The sequence below is a fragment of the Triticum aestivum genome, chromosome 4D, assembly GCF_018294505.1.
Source record: "Triticum aestivum cultivar Chinese Spring chromosome 4D, IWGSC CS RefSeq v2.1, whole genome shotgun sequence".
NCBI lineage: Eukaryota > Viridiplantae > Streptophyta > Magnoliopsida > Poales > Poaceae > Triticum > Triticum aestivum.
The window spans coordinates 364,895,171-364,904,199 of NC_057805.1; positions in this window are offsets into that span (position 1 = coordinate 364,895,171).

Below are 9,029 nucleotides of genomic sequence, written 5' to 3' on the forward strand. Positions count from 1 at the left end.
GCATGTTATTGATGATGCCACTTCTGCTATGCATGATACTTATGATGAAACTACTACTATGCTTGATACTACTGTGCCACTTGGTGAATTTCTTGATGAACAACTAGCTAGGGTTAGAGAGAATGAAATTATTGAAAGTGATAACATTGATGAAAGTGATGATGAAGACTCTTCCCCTAATAAATATGAATCGCTTATTATTCCTGAGGGTTGTGTTTTTGAAAAAGAAGCTGCTTTAGCTATTTTAGCTTGCAAAGATAGATACGAGCTCAAGAGGTTATTAGCTAAATGGAAGCAGCAATCTCTTAATGTTAGAATGAAACCTGACCCTGCTTTTGCTACTTCACCTATCTGTGTTACTGATAAGGATTATGAATTCTTTGTTGACCCTGCTATAATTACTTTGGTTGAATCTGATCCTTTTCATGGCTATGAATCTGAAACCGTTGTAGCACATCTTACTAAATTAAATGATATAGCCACCCTGTTCACTAAAGATGAGAAATCTTGCTACCTTTATATGCTTAAAATATTTCCATTCTCATTAAAGGGTGATGCTAAGATATGGTTTAATTCTCTTGATCCTGGTTGTGTGCGTAGTCCCCAGGATATGATTTATTACTTCTCTGCTAAATATTTGCCCGCTCATAAGAAACAAGCTGCTTTAAGGGAAATATATAATTTTGTGCAAATTGAAAAGGAGAGTCTCCCACAACTTGGGGGAGGCTTCTCCAGTTACTAAATGCTTTGCCTGATCATCCTCTTAAGAAAAATGAAATACTTGATATCTTTTATAATGGACTAACCGATGCTTCCAGAGATTACCTGGATAGTTGTGCTGGTTCTGTTTTTAGGGAAAGAACACCGGATGAAGCTGAAATTCTATTGAATAATATGTTGACAAATGAAAATAATTGGACACTTCCTGAGCCAATTCCTGAGCCTATTCCTAAACCAACTCCGAAGAAGAGGGGTGTTCTATTTCTCAGTCCTGAAGAAATGCAAGAGGCAAAGAAATCTATGAAAGAAAAAGGTATTAAAGTTGAAGATGTTAAGAATTTACCTCCTATTGAAGAAATACATGGTCTTAATATACCGCCTGCTGAAGAAATACATGATCTTAATTCATCACCTATTGAAGAAACTCATGGTCTTGATAACCTGACACAGGTAGTAAAGGTAAATTCTCTCTCTAGATTTGATGAATGTGATATTCCTCGTTATAAGTCTGCTAGACAATGCTTAGATGAGTTTGACAACTTTATTGTTAAACAAGAAAACTTCAATGCTTATTTTGGTAAACAATTGAAATACAATTCCGATATGATTGAACACTTGGGTGATTATATGTCTAGAGTTAAAGGTGAACTTAAACCCATTAGTAAACATGCTTCTATGGTTACCACTCAAGTGGAACAAGTACTTAAAGCTCAATATGATTTGCTCAATGAATTGAATAGTAAGAATAATGATTATGCTGTTAGAGTGGCTACTAGAACCGGTAAAATGACTCAGGAACCTTTGTATCCTGAAGGCCACCCTAAGAGAATTGAGCAAGATTCTCAGAGAAATAATATTGATGCACCTAGTCCTTCTAAAAAGAAGAAAAAGAAAAATGATAGGACTTTGCATGCTTCTAGTGAACCTATTGCGGAAACACCTGAGAATCCAAATGATATTTCTATTTCTGATGCTGAAACACAATCTGGTAATGAACATGAACCTAGTGAATATTAATGAAGATGTTCATGATGATGCTCAACCTAGCAATGATAATGATGTAGAAATTGAACCTGCTGTTGATCTTGATAACCCACAATCAAAGAATCAACGTTATGATAAGAGAGACTTTGTTGCTAGGAAGCACGGTAAAGAAAGAGAACCATGGGTTCAGAAACCCATGCCTTTTCCTCCCAAAACATCCAAGAAAAAGGATGATGAGGATTTTGAGCGCTTTGCTGAAATGATTAGACCTATCTTTTTGCGTATGCGATTAACTGATATGCTCAAAATGATTCCTTGTGCTAAGTATATGAAAGATATTGTTACTAATAAGAGAAAGATACCGGAAGCTAAAATTTCCACCATGCTTGCTAATTATACTTCTAAGGGTGGAATACCAAAGAAACTTGGAGATCCAGGAGTACCAACTATACCATGCTCCATTAAAGGAAACTATGTTAAAACTGCTTTATGTGATCTTGGAGCCGGTGTTAGTGTTATGCCTCTCTCTTTATATCGTAGACTTGATTTGAATAAGTTGACACCTACTGAAATATCTTTGCAAATGGCTGATAAATCAACTGTATTTGCGAGGATGTGCCTGTTGTAGTTGCAAACGTTACTATTTTAACGGACTTTGTTATTCTTGATATTCCCGAGGACGATAGTATGTCTATTATTCTTGGAAGACCTTTTTTGAATACTGCAGGGGCTGTTATTGATTGCAACAAAGGCAATGTCACTTTTCATGTTAATGGTAATGAGCATACGGTACACTTTCCGAGGAAACAACCTCAAGTTCACAGTATAAATTCTATTGGAAAAGTTCCATCGATTATTTTTGGAGGTTTTGAATTTCCTCTTCCTACTGTCAAGAAGAAATATGATATTCTTATTATAGGGGATGTGCATATCCCCGTTGAGGTAACATAGTGTTATTCAAAATTTCTCCGGTTCCATGTTATTCGAAATGAGTTTGTTAACAGGACTTGATCAACCTTGTTAGTGGATTCCTTTTGATGAGCATGAGATGGATGAAACTAGAAGGCACAACCTTCTGTACCCTCCTTTTACTTTTTGTAATTTAGTTGAAATAAAGTAAAACTAGTATTTTTCTGTCTGTTTTCTGATTTATCTGTGCAATATAAAAATACCCCGAAAATAAAAGTTCTCCAAATGCCCTGAAAATGGAATATGATTTTTTTCTGGAATATTTGAGAATATCTGGCACTGAGAACACAGCAGGAGGGGCAAGCACCCGGCCACGAGGGTGGAGGGCGCGCCCTACCCCCTGGGCGCGCCCCCTGCCTCGTGGGCCCACGGTGGCTCCCCTCCACTTATTCCTGCACCCACACACTTCTTCCTCCCAAAAAAATCACCATCCAGTTCAAGCACGAGTTCTAGCTCATTTTGCTGCGATTTTTGATCTCCTTGCTCAAAGCACTTCTCACAAAACTGCTTGGGGAGATTGTTCCTTGGTATGTGACTCCTCCATTGGTCCAATTAGTTTTTGTTCTAGTGCTCTATTCATTGCAAATTAGTGCTGCCTAGGTGACCATGTCCTTGAGCTTGCATGTCAAATTTAGATGGTTCCAAGTAGTTCTAATGCTTGATATAGGCTATAGGCACTTGTAGGAGTAGTTGCTATCAATTTTGTTGAGCTTGGTTCACTTTTATTTTGAAGTTACTAAAAATTTCAGAAATTTTTCAGAGGAAGAAATATGCTTAGGAAAATGTTCCAAGGTGGTTCTTCAAGGAAGCAAGGACCCAGGCTTGCAATGCGTGATGCTGACGATGAGCCACCAAGGGACGCTCCAGTGCGGCCTTTGCCTTTGGAAAACTTTATGGATCAAGCGGGAATCAAGGAAGAATTTAACGCATATTTACGTAACGCTGATCTTGTGAGCTTCGAGGGAGAAAAGTGCCGCCAGTACCACTATCTCACTAGTTCCTTTGTGAGGAGGTTTGAATTTTCATCTTCACGCAATTCTCCAACTGTCCTGTTTGATCTTTATGAGAAATCTTATACGATGGACTTAGAGGATTTTACCACTGCTTGCAAACTTCCACAATGGGGTAGTGCTAGTGAACCTCGCAAATCTGAATTTAGAAATTTTCTTGCTAGTATAACTGTGGGAGAATCTAGAGATATAGCACAAGCTACCATGGGGAGCATTCATTTTCCTGCTATACATTATTTTGCTCTCTTCATAGGTAGGTGCATAAATGGTAAAGATGAAGCATGTCACATGTGTGTCCCTGATCTCAGTATTCTTAGGAGTGCTGTGTTAGGAGACAAATCTTATAATTTGGGAGCCATTGTTGCACGTAGGTTGCATCATAATAGATTTAATGGAGATTTCTTTGGAGGAATTTATGCAACCCGCTTAGCTGATTTTCTTGGTGTAACCATACGTGATGATGATATTGAATTGCCTCCTGCTTACCTAGACTTTAATGCTATGGTTCACCACCAGTTTGTCGAGAGGAATGAATCACCTGTCCGGTATCGTTTAATCTTTGACAAACGTCGTGCTGTTAGTATTACTCTCCCTGCTCCTGCCTTCTTTGATTATCAGGCAAAAGGAAGATATGTTATTACTAGAGAGGAGGCAGATGAGTATGAGAGGAGGGCGGAGGCAGCTCGCCGCCACACTGCAGCTCAGGAGGCGATAGCCGCTGCATCTCAGTACGACCCCGGCTACAACTATGGATATCCGCCAGGCCATCCATGGCAATAAACCAACTTAGGCCAAAAGCCTAAGCTTGGGGGAGTACGTGTTTCTCACCGACATTACATTCATGTTCACACACTCATTGCTAGATGTCGGTGCTCATACTTTTCCACTGTAATATCCATGCTAGTTTATTTTCTTTTTCTTGCTTTCTTCTTGTGTGTTTGATAAACCTTAAGAAAAACCAAACAAATTAGTGTAGCTTTTAGCTAGTTTACTTTCTTGCTGTAGTAGTAATAATTAAAAAGAAAACCCAAAAATATTTCCCGTTCTTCTTTTGCTTGTTGGGAGTTTTCCCGTGTAAATAGTTTTATTTCTTTTCTTCTCTTTGGGGGTCGATAGGAGAAGACCATAATTAAATTGTTGAAGTGGCTCTTATATGCATTATTCTTGATTTAACCAAGAGCCCATATTGCCTTGTCTTCTCCTGTTTATTGAATGCTCGCAGATTCCAGCTTAGTCCAATGCACGTGCACTCTTATTATTTTCACATCGTTCGGTCGTGCAAGTGAATGGAAATTATGATGATATATGATGGACTGATTGAGATGAGAGAAGCTGGTATGAACTCGACCTCTCTTGTTTTTGTAAATATGGTTAGTTCATCGTTCCTGATTCAGCCTATTATGAATAAACATGTTTGCAATGACAATTAGAGATCATAGTTGCTTATGCCATGCTTGATTAGCTATGAGTTATAATGGTTTACCTTGCGTGCCAACATGCTATTAAAATGGTTGTGATGTGGTATAGTGGGGTGGTATCCTCCTTTGAATGATTTAAGTGACTCGACTTGGCACATGTTCGCACATGTAGTTGAAACAAATCAACATAGCCTTCGTGATATTTATGTTCATGGTGGATTATATCCTACTCATGCTCGTACTCAATGTCTATTAATTTTAATGCATGTTCATGACTGTTGTCGCTCTCTAGTTGGTCGCTTCCCAGTCTTTTGCTAGCCTTCACTTGTACTAAGCGGGAATACTGCTTGTGCATCCAATCCCTTAAACCCCAAAGTTATTCCATATGAGTCCACTATACCTTCCTATATGCGGTATCTACCTGCCGTTCCAAGTAAATTTGTATGTGCCAAACTCTAAACCTTCAAATGAAATTCTGTTTTGTATGCTCGAATAGCTCATGTATCAACTAGGGCTGTCCGTATCTTCCATGCTAGGCGGGTTATTCTCAAGAGGAGTGGACTCCGCTCCTCACTCACGAGAAAATGGCTGGTCACCGGGATGCCCAGTCCCATGCTTTATGCAAACTAAATCAAAATAATTGCAAACAAAACTCACCTGGGACTGTTGCTAGTTGGAGGCACTCGTTGTTTCGAGCAAGCCATGGATTGATGCTTGTTGGTGGAGGGGGAGTATAAACTTTACCATTCTGTTTGGGAACCGCCTATAATGTGTGTAGCATGGAGGATATCGCCATCTCTTGGTTGTTATGTTGACAATGAAAGTATGCCGCTCAAAATAATATTTATCTCTATTTCAAAACCGAGCTCTGGCACCTCTACAAATCCCTGCTTCCCTCTGCGAAGGGCCTATCCATTTACTTCCATGTTGAGTCATCACCCTCTTATTAAAAAGCACTAGCTGGAGAGCACTGCTGTCATTTGCATCCATTACTATTAATTTATATTGGGTATGACTATGACTGGATCTCTTTTACCATGAATTTCAATGTCTAGTCAGTCCTTGATCTTTAAAGGTGCTATGCATTTATGTTTTGCGGTCTCAGAAAGGGCTAGCGAGATACCATCTTATTATATCATATCATGATTGTTTTGAGAAAGTGTTGTCATCCGAGATTTATTATTATTGCTCGCTAGTTGATTATGCCATTGATATGAGTAAACATGAGACCTAAGAGTTATTGTGAATGTGGTTAGTCATAATCTTTGCTGAAAACTTGAATGCTGGCTTTACATATTTGCAACAACAAGAGCAAACAGAGTTTGTAAAAGTTTTTCTTTATCACTTTCAGTTTATCAACTGAATTGCTTGAGGACAAGCAAAGGTTTAAGCTTGGGGGAGTTGATACGTCTCCATCGTATCTACTTTTCCAAACACTTTTGCCCTTGTTTTGGACTCTAACTTGCATGATTTGAATGGAACTAACCCGGACTGACGCTGTTTTCAGCACACTTTCCATAGTGTTATTTATGTGCAGAAACAAAAGTTCTCGGAATGACCTGAAACTCCACGGAACATCTATTTGGAAAATAAGAAAAATACTGGAAGAAAAATCCACGTCAGGGGGCCCACACCCTATCCACGAGGGTGGGGGCGCGCCCCCTGCCTCGTGGGCCCCCTGACGCTCCACCGACCTCAACTCCAACTCCATATATTCACTTTCGGGGAGAAAAAAACCAGGGAGAAGGATTCATCGCGTTTTACGATACGGAGCCGCCGCCAAGCCCTAAAACCTCTCGGGAGGGCTGATCTAGAGTCCGTTCAAGGCTCCGGAGAGGGGAATCCATCGCTGTCGTCATCATCAACCATCCTCCATCACCAATTTCATGATGCTCACCGCCGTGCGTGAGTAATTCTATCGTAGGCTTGCTGGACGGTGATGGGTTGGATGAGATCTATCATGTAATCGAGTTAGTTTTGTTAGGGTCTGATCCCTAGTATCCACTATGTTCTGAGATTGATGTTGCTATGACTTTGCTATGCTTGATGCTTGTCACTAGGGCCCGAGTGCCATGATTTCAGATCTGAACCTATTATGTTTTCATGAATATATGTGAGTTCTTGATCCTATCTTGCAAGTCTATAGTCACCTACTATGTGTTATGATCCAGCAACCCCGAAGTGACAATAATAGGGACCACCCCCGGTGACGACCATAGTTTGAGGAGTTCATGTATTCACTATGTGTTAATGCTTTGGTCCGGTACTCTATTAAAAGGAGGCCTTAATATCCCTTAGTTTCCATTAGGACCCCGCTGCCACGGGAGGGTAGGACAAAAGATGTCATGCAAGTTCTTTTCCATAAGCACGTATGACTATATTCGGAATACATGCCTACATTACATTGATGAATTGGAGCTAGTTCTGTGTCACCCTATGTTATGACTGTTACATGATGAACAACATCCGGCATAATTCTCCATCACCGATCCAATGCCTACGAGCTTTTTACATATTGTTCTTCACTTATTTACTTTTCCGTCGCCACTGTTACAATCGCTAGAAAACCCAAAAATATTACTTTTGCTACCGTTACTGTTACTTCCATATTACTTTGCTACTAAATACCTTGCTGTAGAGGTTTGTGCACTTTTCCCCACAAGACTCGATCTCCTCCGTTGGTTTTCTCGCACTACATGATGTTTGAGAAACGGATGACCGAGACACAGTCTTTCCGAAGAGGTCCCCTTAACCGATAGATAGGCCGGTACACCTACAATCCCCTACATTTGTTAGCCCATCATGGATAGGTTTCCCACAACTTACTCAACTATGCCAGAGCCCATAATGGCATGTGGCTGCACACGGAAGTTTCTAGCATGAATAATCTTATGATCCCATTGAGCCTGGGTGGCAGTCCATAGGAGAATCACACGGTACCCCGGGATTTCAAAAAATACATGCAATCACTAGAATTCCCCAGGTGCCTCAATCCACCCAGATGTGTATTAAAGTTGCCACCTTAAGTTGAACCATTAATTAACAATCTGACATCTGTCGTGAATACACTCAAACCCAATCCACGTCTACGAGCATAGCATAGCAATATAAGCAACGTAGAAGTAACTCCCAAAGGTTTGATAATAAACAGGTGAATAGGTACTACCTCATCTACTTCCCAAAACCCACAATTTAATCATATCCTAACCATGCAATTGTTTGAGGATTGATCTAATGCAATAAAACTGGGTAGTAAGAGGTATGATCAAAGTGTTACTTGCCTTGCTGATGATCCGCGAAACCTCGAGACTCGTAGTAGCACGCTTCGCACTCCGGGTACTCTATCGCAAACAAACAAGCATACAATAAGCAATCAAGCAAGGGCATGGGTAAAACTCAAATAAGAGATCTAACCAGAAAATTCAACTTAAGAACTCCGGTTTGCAAAAAGAATCAAATCAAACGAAGCAACAAAACTCAAACGGCGAAAGAAACAAGCTTCGTTTACTAATCTGGACTAAAGTCAAACTTTACAGCAGCAAAATCTTTTTTAAGTTGGTTAAATAGAAAGAGGGTTTCGAGACAAAACTCTAGGCGCTTGAATCGCCTGATTCCGATAAAGAAGCGAAAATTATACTAAAACAAAAATCGGATCAGAAATCGCGATCGAAAATAATCGCAGAAAATCTGAGAAAAAGAAAAACTGACGAACAGGCTAACGAACGAAAATTTGCTGTCTGCGGCTAAACGGTGAAAACCGTTCGTTAAAACGAACGAACGAACGGGCGTTCCCTATATAACTAAACCGAAAAAATAAACCGATCAAAAAAATAAACCGCGGGTCTTAAATAAACCATACGGTTTTCCGAAGAAAACCGGCGGCGGCGGCGGGCGGCTACATCCGGCGAGGGCGGCGGCAGCGGCGGGC